Genomic DNA, 12138 nt, shown 5'->3' on the forward strand with positions numbered 1-12138 from the left:
CATACAGCAATAAAATCATTAACCCATGCATAAACAAAAAGAGAACATCTCTAACAACAGAAAAAGAAAAAAACAAACAACCAGGTACTGGAGGGTACAATATTCAATCCAGCATCAAAGGGGATAAGAAAGATAATTAAAGAGCTGCGACCCATGATAACAGAGGATGACACACTGAAAAAACTTTTTAGAGTCCCCAATGCTAGCATTTAGGCAACCACCCAACCTCAGACACAAACTAAATAACAAAAAGCTTTACTCAGACTACAGAGATGAAGGAACAAAAACTTTCAAAAATAAATACTACTACAAACTGTACAGTCACGTCCATCTACTATCAAGTGTCACACACAGAAAAATAACCTTCAGTGTTACAGGATCATACAGCTGCACCTCCAGTAATGGTCTATACCTCATACAATGCAAGAAAGGTAAACATGGATGCTTTATTTGAGAAACAGAAATTATAGACAAAAATTAGGACACACTTTAATCACAAGGATAATTATTTCTGCACACCTGTACAATATCGTTTTTAGCAACATGACCACTCGGACCTCATGGACCACTAAATTCATATTTTTAATCCTGCGGACCAATAATATGAATTTTTGTAAAAAATTGGTGCTGACAAGGACTGTGGAAGCTCCGATTCATTGATAAGCTCATACGTACCTAAAGGAACATCTGAGAAATAAACAAATAAAATAAAACAATGGGATGAATCGGTATTGGCGGAGCGGGGTGACTGTTGTAATGGTGGAAACAATACTGAAGCGTACAGCTCGGTAACGGTTCCCTCATACAACTTAATACCACACTGACGTCACGCTGCGCCTCACTTGTTTTTCCATCTCTAGTAAATTTTGTGAATTTAGTGCAATATAAAGGTGAAAATTGTCATTCAGAATATGAGAATTTATTGGAATATTATTTTTTTATTATTAATAAAACATATAAATTGCAAATAATGTCCACATTTTTCTGTGGACCACCAAAATTTTCTCAAGGACCACCGGTAGTTCACCAGTAGTAGACTGTCAGGCCCTCTGAGGGACAGTTAGTGACATGACTATGGACCTTGTAAAGTGCTGCATAATATGTGTACGCTATATAAATGTAAGTAATAATAATGATCATATTAAAAGGAACCTTAAAAATAGTCAGAAGTTTTATGATCCTTCCCCTTTGTTGGTCTTTTCTTTTGAATAACTTTCCACATTTTGTTAACCTATGTTGTATTTTTTTTTGCAGATATTGTTGTCTTTACAGATCTTTTGTAAAGCTTGTAAACTTTTGTGTGTCAGTACTGCTTGAACAGTGGTTAGAGCCCACAAAAACATATTTTGAAAATTAACTGGTAATGCAAATAAAAAAAAAAAAGTATCACAGACAGTATTTAATTCTTTTGTTGTTACTTGCAAAACAAGCTTTGTTAGATATGTACATATGTGTATATATATATATATATGCACATTTAATTATATATATATATATATATATATATATATATATATATATATATAAAATACACAAACAAAAAATAAGTTCACACACAGGCTACTAAAAGTCACTTCTTCCTTGGTTTCTGCAGTTGTCAGGGATCAGAAGTTAGAGAGCCAAGACATATGATCACTGCTGTACCTACATGATCCAAAATGATGTGTGTGTTCATTAAATTTTGGAATTGGCTGCTTTGCTCGGCTGATTCACTGTCTCCCTTCTCAGCCTGTTATTCAGCTGCCAAGAAAATTAAAATCACTTTGTGCAGACAGTTCCAGTAGCCTCTCCACCATCATATCCAATGTATCCAAGATGACACACAAGCTCACAACAAGCATAGCAATAGCCACACTGATCTTTGTATATAGAAAGCATATGAAAGTGTATCGTCAAAAAAATCAATTTGTAGTTTAAAATAATTTAAGTTTTTGTTCTGTTGATATATTCTAACATAGCTTGATGAAGAGCATGGTATGTTCCACATGTCATACAAACTGGAAGAAACCTACCAAACTTAATTGACAGGCAAGCTCTAAATGATGCTTACCATGATCATAGTGCCATACTAACTGTACAAACTTTTTGTCCTTAAACTCCCTGTACAGTTCTTTATAAAAATATCCTTTTATAGTATATACAATAATAAACAAAAACATATAAAACAGTAAGAAAATAGGTACTGACAAAACAAATGAAGAACAATTTTACATAGGACAAATGTGTATATATATAGGGTCTGTAAAGACATTGTGGCTTACAGGGGTACTTACCATTGACTGGATATAATCCATTTTCAGCATAAAGCAGACAGCAAGGATCCAATGTAAATATTGACACTAAACACATCTCTGTCTAAATTAAAGGCATTGTCTCTAAATTCTTGCTCCCTAAATTAACCTCCCTGCGAAGAGATACTGTTTGCAACAAGAAGAAAGAAGCTTTGAACATTCCGCCCTTGAAAACAAATCAAATGGTGCACAAACCAAGATAATCTAGGAGCTTGTTTGATGGTGTGAGAGAGAAAACCCCAATGTCAGTGAGTCTGTGCATGTTAACAGCAAATGCAAGGATACCAAGTAGCAGTCCAGTGTTATCAGGGTCACTGAGATGCTGCTTGTGTACTGGGACAAAAACAATAATGCAGCCTAGGATGGATCAAGTGTCTGGGGTCTAGGGTTTCACAGCATACCAAGACTTTGTTTCACAGAACCTTCAAATTTACCACTCTGGGAAACCTAATGTTTCCAGTTCTCTTCCATTTCCCTTTATATATATAGTGGGTGTAGTAAATATACCAAGGGAAATATTTTCTGGATCAGTCAGCAGAAGTTTGAAGCACACACACATTAAGCACAGAGCCTGACTTCTACCCCTCCTGCCACACACTGCATTATTCATTATGCTGCATCTAGGATGGGCGAAAGGTGATCTGGGCTAAAAAGCGCTGCCAATGTGAATGTTTGGACACATAGTATATTATTTACAGCTGTTAATGTTTCCTTTCTTGCAAGAGAACTTTCTGGAAAAAAATGGCCAATCTATTATTATGATCTTAGTTTATAGGGGATGGATACAGGGCTGTAGATACCCCATATGCCAGGGAACAACACTAACAACAGTTCAATGGCACAACTGCTGCTATTGGTTCATGAGGAATGTATGGATCTACCAAACTCAATCTGCCATTGAAAGCCTTTTTTTGTCCTTCTGGTGTTGGCCTTAGATTAACAGCTACATATGAATTATAATTGTAACAAATGAAAAGTGTTGTATGAATTGCCAATATTATATCTTGGAGAACTAGCAACGTTTTTAACAGAAATCATAAAAATCCTCTCCCTCTGGAGTCCAATAGGTCATCCAGGAGGCCATGGTCAATCTCCTAAAAAAGCAAAGGATGAATTATAATAACTGATTTATAAAACTAAAAGAAGGAAAATGTACTGACTGTACCAATAACAAAAGGTTTTATCAATTGCAGCATTTATCTGACCTGCACTAGGAGTCCTTATCTGAGTTTTGGCTATGTACAACATGCATTCATTTTTATTACTTGGCACATACTCACTACTAAAGTGCAAGTTCAAGGACAAAAGATCATGAAAATTTCAGCAGCTTATGTAATACTAAGAGCTGTGTGTTGAGAATGATCAAGAGAGCAAAAGAAAGTCCAAATACTGAGAAGCTGGATAAAGTGGGGAAGGGTTACTTTTTCTGTACTATTACACCTCATGTACCAAAACTAATTGTTTGTTTGGGGAAAATATGGGAAAAATATGCTTTATTAGGAAAGGGAACATGTATTGTATTTGAAAAAAAGGAAAAAAAGACATTCTACTCTACTGTATTCTATATTCTTTTAATGTTTGGGATTAAATATAAAATCACAATAAAACTCTTTGCTATGGTTATACCATTTACGTAGCACCAAGTGGTCACAGCTACGTGTATTCAGGTATAATATCACACAGACTGAAGAGTTATACGTTATATTTTTGAACTGTTGGAAGGTCAGTTAATTTTTCAAGATAAACGTTTTAAAAAAACTCACTTTGATATGACCAAAAACATCTGATACAATGGAAAGAGCTTATTGTGGCATAGAAAACTCATCTAAAAATCTAAATCCCAAAACATTTGCCATAAAGCAGAATTTTAGGAAAGTATATTATAAAAACAATGGGCTCTAAATACTAGAATCCCTGAAAATAGATGTTCATTTGATGAAATAGAAACCTATTGGTGTGGTTTATATTGTTCACTTTTCTCTTCTTCTGTTTACATGAGCCAGGGTATTTCTTTGGGTGTCCACATCCCTGCATTACTCTATGAATTGTTAATGATTTCTGTGTGTTGTGATTATTTGTGGCTTGTTTGCTGTAGCATAGGGAGAAGTATGAGGCTGAGTTTGAAGGTGATTTCAAGGTGGTTTCCACTGTTCCACCTGGATAAAGGGCCAAAGGGCCCGAATAAGGTTGTAAATGTGGTGCTGCAGATTTGTGTTTCTTTATTTGGGATCCAGGTCCAGAGTGACTTGGAAGGAATGGGTAAGCCACATAATCCATCCGTCTCCCAGCCCAGAAATTGAGGGTGGCTAAGAAGAACTTGGCTGATGGAATTAAAATGGAGTGTGAGACAATGGGGGAGTTGAAGCCTGAGGCCAGGTGGCTCGGGGAAAAAAGCTGTGTGCAGCTGGGGGGGGCAAAGAGGTCTCCTAAAGTTTAGGTCTGCGGGATCAATAATTCTGGAAAGAGTTTCAGAGAAATTTGAGTTAATATACACAAATGTTTTGGTATAAATAAAAGTGGTCTGAATGCTGTGAAATATGAATTGTGGCAAATCTCTATTTTATGTAATTGCCCAGGATCTTATTACCTAATAGTATAAGACTTTTACATGATAAAAGACACAAGAATGCAGAAAACAGTTGTCAGTTTGTGTTAGTAGTATTTTTATATCTGGAATGGGGGACAAATCAGAAAAGCCAACATTTAACATGAAAGGATTTTTAAATAATGGCAATCTACCAAGTAGCAATGCTTTCCATTTGTTGGATATTCTCCCCAATGATCAGTACATGTTAAATGAGAACAAGTTTAATCACCTAACGTTTTTCTCATTAAATAAACATCCTTTTTTGTGGATTGCAGTACTTTTATCTTTTAAGGCCCAGCATTTTTCAGTACTAGTTTACCTAATGATCTTTATTGTGATAATTTCCATGCAGCCTTTCTGGGCACACACAAAAACTTTTTTAAACTCTCTTCAGTATTGGGATTTTGTAAATCAGGCTCCGCTAACTAGAATGGAAAGCCTATGAATTATGTGTCATGCTGATAACAATAGACCTGCTTGCACCAGGTATGTGGTGTAAATAATAGACGAAGTGTGGGATGATCTTGATAAATTGCTGTGCAGTGCCAGATTGGCTACCTAAAGAAGGCCAGTGGATTTAATTCTAGAAAAACCTTCTTGTTGCCTATGATGAAGCCGAAGCTGAATTTCTGACTATACCAAAGTTGTGATGATCACCTAATTGAATACATTGCTTTTGCTTTTTCATTAGGTTTTTGGTGAATTTTTAAATGAACCAAAGACTGAAAAAATGGCTATTGAAAGTTGCTTGACAGGTATGCTATGGTTTCCAGGGCCAATAATTAAACTTTTGTTTAGAATTATTGTAATAAATAGGGCCATTTGTGTTTTTAAAAATATTGCACAAACGAATCACATCTGTTTAGAGATTGTGTGACAACTTGATTCCTGTATTTGATGAACAGGTTTAGAGGTTTATTCTATCTATTCAATATTTTATTATATTTATTGGTAAACAAGAAACATGGATTACAAACACAAAGGTGAAAAAACTCAAGTTATATCACTGCTGTCCCAAAATACTCACATCTCTATGATACAGAACGGATGCTTTCTGACCAGTGGAACAGTTACATCATCTCATATTTAATTTATATCTGAAGGAATAACAGCAAAATAAAAATGCCAGGGATACTCTTACATATGTCTAGCAATGTCTGTTTCCCCTATCATTAGGGTTTTGATGGAATGTAACTATTCAGTCATACATAACATTTTGGTTGGGCAGTTGAGCTCTTAGGTTTCTTTTCTTTTTTTTAAAGAATCTGTAAATGTCAAATAAAATGGACAACTTTACAGCTCCAAAAATAGTATTGACTGTACAGTGTCAAATTCATGAACAAAAGTGGAAACCAAAAGCTATATGTGTGATCTTTCATCAGACGTAGATACCTGTAATTAATTCAACAAAACCTCTCACTATTCTGAAGAGGTTTTTGTAATGTACAGAACATATTCTCAGCTCAAGTGTGAAGCCTATAACCTTGTTATACAAAATATATATTCTTGAGTTTACAGGATATAAACATGTTTTGTTTTATTCATCTATTTCCTAATGCTTAACTACAGCTTGGCTCCTTCTCAGTGCTGCCATTCATTTCTCTTCATCCATCCATTCAGGGTCCTCTTCATCTCCTTCCCAGTGGTAGTGGGTGTCTCCTTTTGATGTAAAGCAGTGGTTGCCAACTGGTGGCCCACTGGTGGCTCTGGCCGGTGCACCTCCCAAAGGGGTCAGGAGAAGGACCCCACTTAGGGGGGTGCACCGGCCAGAGCCGCGGACCATGTCTCTTGTATACATCGCAGGCTCAGGGCGGTGGGTGGATTATGTCTCTGGACACCATGCACCCACTCTCCCATCGCAGGTCTGAGCCGGGCAGATTCTGGCATCATGAAAACACAAGGCTGCCAGCAAACAGGGTAATTCTGCTATGGCACACAAAGTTGGTAAATAAAAGCAGATTACCCTAGGGCAGCGGTCGCCAACCGGTAGTCTGCGGAGAAATTTTTGCTGGTCCGCGGCTCTGTCTCCCTTGTGGACACAATGTGCCCACTCTCCCATCGCAGGCTCGGACCTGCCTGCTAAACAAGCTGGGAGGACAGTAATGCAGGGCTGTGGACACAACTAATGTTGCGTCTAAAGCCCTGTGCTACTGCCCCCCCCCCCCCAGAATTTATCAAGCAGGTCATCTGTGCTAATACATATAGTACAAGTATATGGTTTGTTAAACATGTTCTACATGTACTGTGCTTTTCACAGAAATGTGCTTCTCTTTGGTGATTTACCAGTGGAGTGATATTCACAGTGGTGATCTGCTTCAAAAAAATTTATACCATTAGGGTAAATTAAAAAAATCTCTTACTAGCAAACCCAACCTTTTTATATTTGCCATTACTTCATAGCAGCTGTCAGATATACTTACCACTTTCAAGTATGGGAGAGTCTGTCACCTCCTCCCAGAATGCAAGGCTGGTGGGGATGATTTGAAGAGACTTAGTCATTTAGCTTTGAAACCTGGGGTTAATTTTCTCAAGAAGTTTTATTCAGTGAATTATCACTCTGCCTGGGATAACAAACTTACTATTTATGAATTTGGTGTAGCGCTGCTGATTTGAGCCATCCAATCATGTGCAAGCAAAATGTATGCATCTTTTAATTTCCTTGCATGTAGGCGGGAATTACTTGCAAAGCAGTATTTCACTGAATTCACTAACCTAAGTAGATTATCCCTTGCAGATTATCTTTGCTAAATGAACAGATGAAATGCATTTAATAAATCAACTAATGGGGCTGATTTATTAAAGCTCTCCAAGACTGGGCAGGATACACTTTCATCAGTGAAGCTGAGTGATCCAGCAAACCTGGAATGGATTTCTTTAAAGTCATTTCCTAGCAAATGTTTTGAATCCTGGACCAGATCCATTCCAGGTTTGCTGGATTACCCAACTTCACTGATGAAAGTGTATCCTCTTTCAGCCTTGGAGAGCTTTAATAAATCAGTATGTATATATATTTTTTTAAAGAGAGTAGACCTCTTACACATAGACTAGGAGAAGAAAGATTGGGACACAGCAAACCAGATTTCGTAGCAATGTACATGTGCTAACTGGAAACATACTGCTGCATTTCCATTAACCAATTAGAAAGCTTACAAAGTTTACTATGCTGCTGTCTGACAGGTACTCCTGGATCACCAGACTGGTAGGATGGAATCAAAAATCTGTGGACAGATAAAACAGGTTCCATAGAATCTGTACCTGCCTTACCCTAGCTTGCCTTGAATTTAACCTTTAGGGTGTGCATACATTATTACACCTGTAATTCTGCAATGTCAATACTGTTATGCTTTAGCAAAATCTCAGGGTACATGCTGACAATGTCTGCATGCTGCTTATAATGTACATCACTGTGAACATATTTTTCTAAATTATTAAGTACCAACCCGGCTGTAAATTCATACGGCTTTGGCAGGTGTAAGAAACCGTAAGCCCTATTTAACACGTTTCTGAACATTGGTCATTTGTTGTATACTATGAACAGTTATCCAGTGTTGTGTGTTCTTGTTGGCTTCTTCATATACTCCATCAATGTAGTCCTTTTTACTCCACATACCTGGTGCCCAGACTTCTGCTGTGTATCTTAAGGGTGGGTCAACATGCATGAGACAGACAGTCTTTCATATTCAGCACTAGGACGTAAAATCATTACAAACTTCAATTTTCAGAGCTACTGTGTAAGTTAAGTTTTCTGAACAATTTATTAATATATATATATAAGGCCTGTTCATTAACTGTATAGTCTCAGCATGCAGTGTGACTCTACCTATAAACTAAACTCATTTCAGGAGGAATACATTTTGTGAGAACTTAAAACAAACTCTCAGTATAAGTACAGAACAGCAAACCAAGTACTTCTAATATTCAGTATGCAATATACATATACCCAAGCACAACTTTGATGGTAAACATTTAATTGTACCTAAACCTTCAACATGAAGTTAAAAGACAGACTGCAGAATGAAATAATTGCTAGGAATTATCCAGATGGTCATGACTAATAATATATTGTTGCTGACTTAAGCTTAAATGTTTTGTCATCCTTATTTTAAAGTAAAATGTAGAAAAGCTAAATCAATGTTTCATCACTTTTTGTGCAGGAAATAGACTCAAAATATATAAATTCAATAAAAGCAGACAAACCATAAACATGGAAATGATAGCTTGATTTAGAGTTGGCAGTTGTATTATTCTAACTAGCTGGTCTTGGGGAGACTAAAAAAATATTCTTTGCGTTTGTCAGCAGACTGAAGGGATAAAGGAAGCCAGCACACAGATAATACAAACAGAAAACAAAGTGGAGCCTTCAAATGTAAATACAGCATTAATAATATATAGCACACTCACAACAAAGTACAACAGATAATGGAGAATACAGAAAGGTCTGATTTGTGGGTCCTAGAAAAACCTCAGTGAAGCAAAGCAACAGGTCATATCTGTCAGCCTCTGTGAACCTTCTATGGGAAGTCTGAGCCAAAAAAAAAAGCCACCAGATCGGAATTTAAAAATAAGGAACGTGTCTGGAAAAATGACAAGTACATTCTGTGATCACGCAGTGCTTGTGTTTAAATTTTATACACTATAAAAGTTTCACTGGACAATTTAGAAATAATTTGGGATATATTCCAAAAAACAGAATGAAAGGAGGATAAAGTACACAGTACAAGTAATACTCAGAACACACATATACAAAAAACAAAAGGGTTTGCTTGAACCATGAATCAGATAGTTAAGTCCAATGGGCATGTAAAGTGAGGGGAATATTTTTAACTCCTGCTCGCATGTTTAAATCACAGAATTGTTTTTTTTTTTTTTTACAAATGCCTCTCCATATCAGTGGTCGCCAACCTTTTCGGACCCATGGGCCACTAAATTTACCGGCTCCGGACTGCGCATGCGCCTTCTCCTGACCCCGCTAGGTGGCGCACAGGCCAGAGCCAAAATATTCCACAAAAAATTTCTTGAGGTCCACCATTGGTCTGCGGACCACCGTTTGGCGACCGCTGCTCTAGATATTTAATATTATAATTATTAATAATAATAAAAAGGATTTATATAGTGCCAACATATTACACAGAGCTGTACTTTATATAGGGGTTGCAAATGACAGACAGGTACAGGAGGAGGAGAGGACCCTGCCCCGAGAGCTTACAATCTAGGAGGTGGAGGACGTATCACACAATAGGAGATGGGATATGTAGTGGTGGGAAGTAGTGAGGGTTTCAAAAGACAGAAGCAGACGAGTAGGCAAGTTTGAAAAAATAGGTTTTGAGAGCCCTTTTAAATGAGCAGAAAATAGTAGCAAGCCGAATAGGACGACGAGGGAGACCATTCCAAAGAGTGGGGGCAGCTCTAGAAAAGTCTTGGAGCTGTGCGTGTGATGAGGTTAATGAGTGAGGCAGTCTTTAGTAGGTCATTGGAGAAGCAAAGAGAGCGGCTGGGGGGTATTTGTTTTTACCAGGTCAGAAAGGTAAGTGGAGGGAAGCCAAATAACACCAAAGGATATTAGTCAAAATGTGAGTCTTTACCTTCTATCTATGCAATAGCTGTGTGTGCTGCACTCTCTCCATATAACAGAAATGCCAGCTTTTTGTGAGACTCTTAGGACCCCCACAAGCCGTGATCTAGATCTCCAAGTGATAGCAATGAATGCCTGAACAGCTGATTAACCAGTACAATGGAAACACTGGCAAGAAAGCTTCACCCATGAATAAAAACAGACCTCAGATATCTATTCAGGAAAATATTGACTGGTTTACAGCAGCCTGTACATGGCAACTTGCTAACATTCTGATCACGTATGTAATGTTTTAGTTGGGATGCATCCTATTCCAGCACCAAGCCTGGAGCATGTATGTGATAAATGGAGTACACAGAGCAGTGTATCTGTTTACAACATCATAGAAACTATATATATATATATATATATATATATATATATATATATATATATATATATATATATAGTAGCTATGATATATATTTATGTGTGTGTGTGGCTTTTTTTTCCATTGGATAAAGGATAGTTTGTACTACACTGCACATAGACTTAACATATGTTACATCATATAATAATGAATTCCTTTTTTTTCAGGTTACTTTAGTATGAACGTAAGCTACCAAATTTTACAAGACCCCATGAACAGTACCACTAATATGACAATACTGGGTGTAACAGGCTCATCATTACCCTGACAAGTGAGAAGATAGCTGCATCACTGAGGTGCCCCCAGCGGTGCAGACAGTGGAAGTGTTATGTGCTTCCAGCAATGTATACATTTCCATACATAGTAAGTGGCGAAGATGCAGTAATAAGCTGTCAGCATGTCTGGACAAATCATTGTCACCCTTATGACTTTTCTGGATGCCCAAATACCTTTTTATATCCATCCTCCTTACTGTTATAATCATATATATTTTTTCTTAATAAAGTTATATTTTTAGAACTACAGTTTAAGTGCTATAGCGCTAGATAACATTTTTTGCCTAGACGGGTCTATAGAGGTGGGAGGGGGAGTATGGCTAGACACCTCCAGCATTGGCTCCCTTCAAGGAAAACAAAAGCAATCAAAGAAATATGTCCTGCAAACTGATTACACTAGATCATTCGTCAGGGGGGATATGAACTGCCTGCTGGTGTCCATTAGTGGCTTGGACAGAAAATAATGGTATGCCAAAAACTAAACCTAAATCTAGTGTGATTCAATGCACAATTTGGCAGCTGAACAATCTGTTTAATGAAGGATCATGGCACAAAATATATGTTTGTATCAACATCTGTTTGCTAATGTCTGCTAGCGTTCAAAGACATTGAGATTGAATTTAGATGGATCGTATAAGGAATATCCTATGTCACCTAATACTTTTAATTAGTTTAAAGCTGAACTCTGCACACACAGCTGAAAATCCCATTCTAATACACATAAGTTAGCTGCTTTACCACCAAAGGGATTCTATTTCTGTCGAGATATACACAGCCCTACCTACCAGGCAGCTGAGCCGGTGCCCGAACTTTTCCTTACTGCAGCTAAGCAATGCAGCCTGGTCACATAGTGTAAAGTAACAGCAGCAAGCTGGAATGAACTTTAAGTTATATGATTGTAACAAAATGTGGTGTTATGACACCAGCAACATTTGGTCATTCTCCGAAGCAGCACAGGCTGATAATATACATTGATATTGTCCTGATAATTCTTTGGTCACCAA

At 37.3% G+C, this 12138-nt stretch overlaps 1 protein-coding gene across 8 annotated transcripts in view; it reads right to left on the bottom strand.

Moving 5' to 3' along the window:
- The window catches only part of IQSEC1 (IQ motif and Sec7 domain ArfGEF 1), a 378402-nt gene that overhangs the window by 134337 nt on the left and 231927 nt on the right, over window positions 1-12138 (bottom strand). The gene's annotated exons all lie outside the window — the stretch shown is intronic.

Source organism: Pyxicephalus adspersus, chromosome 8 (genome assembly GCF_032062135.1).
Source record: "Pyxicephalus adspersus chromosome 8, UCB_Pads_2.0, whole genome shotgun sequence".
Taxonomy (NCBI): domain Eukaryota; kingdom Metazoa; phylum Chordata; class Amphibia; order Anura; family Pyxicephalidae; genus Pyxicephalus; species Pyxicephalus adspersus.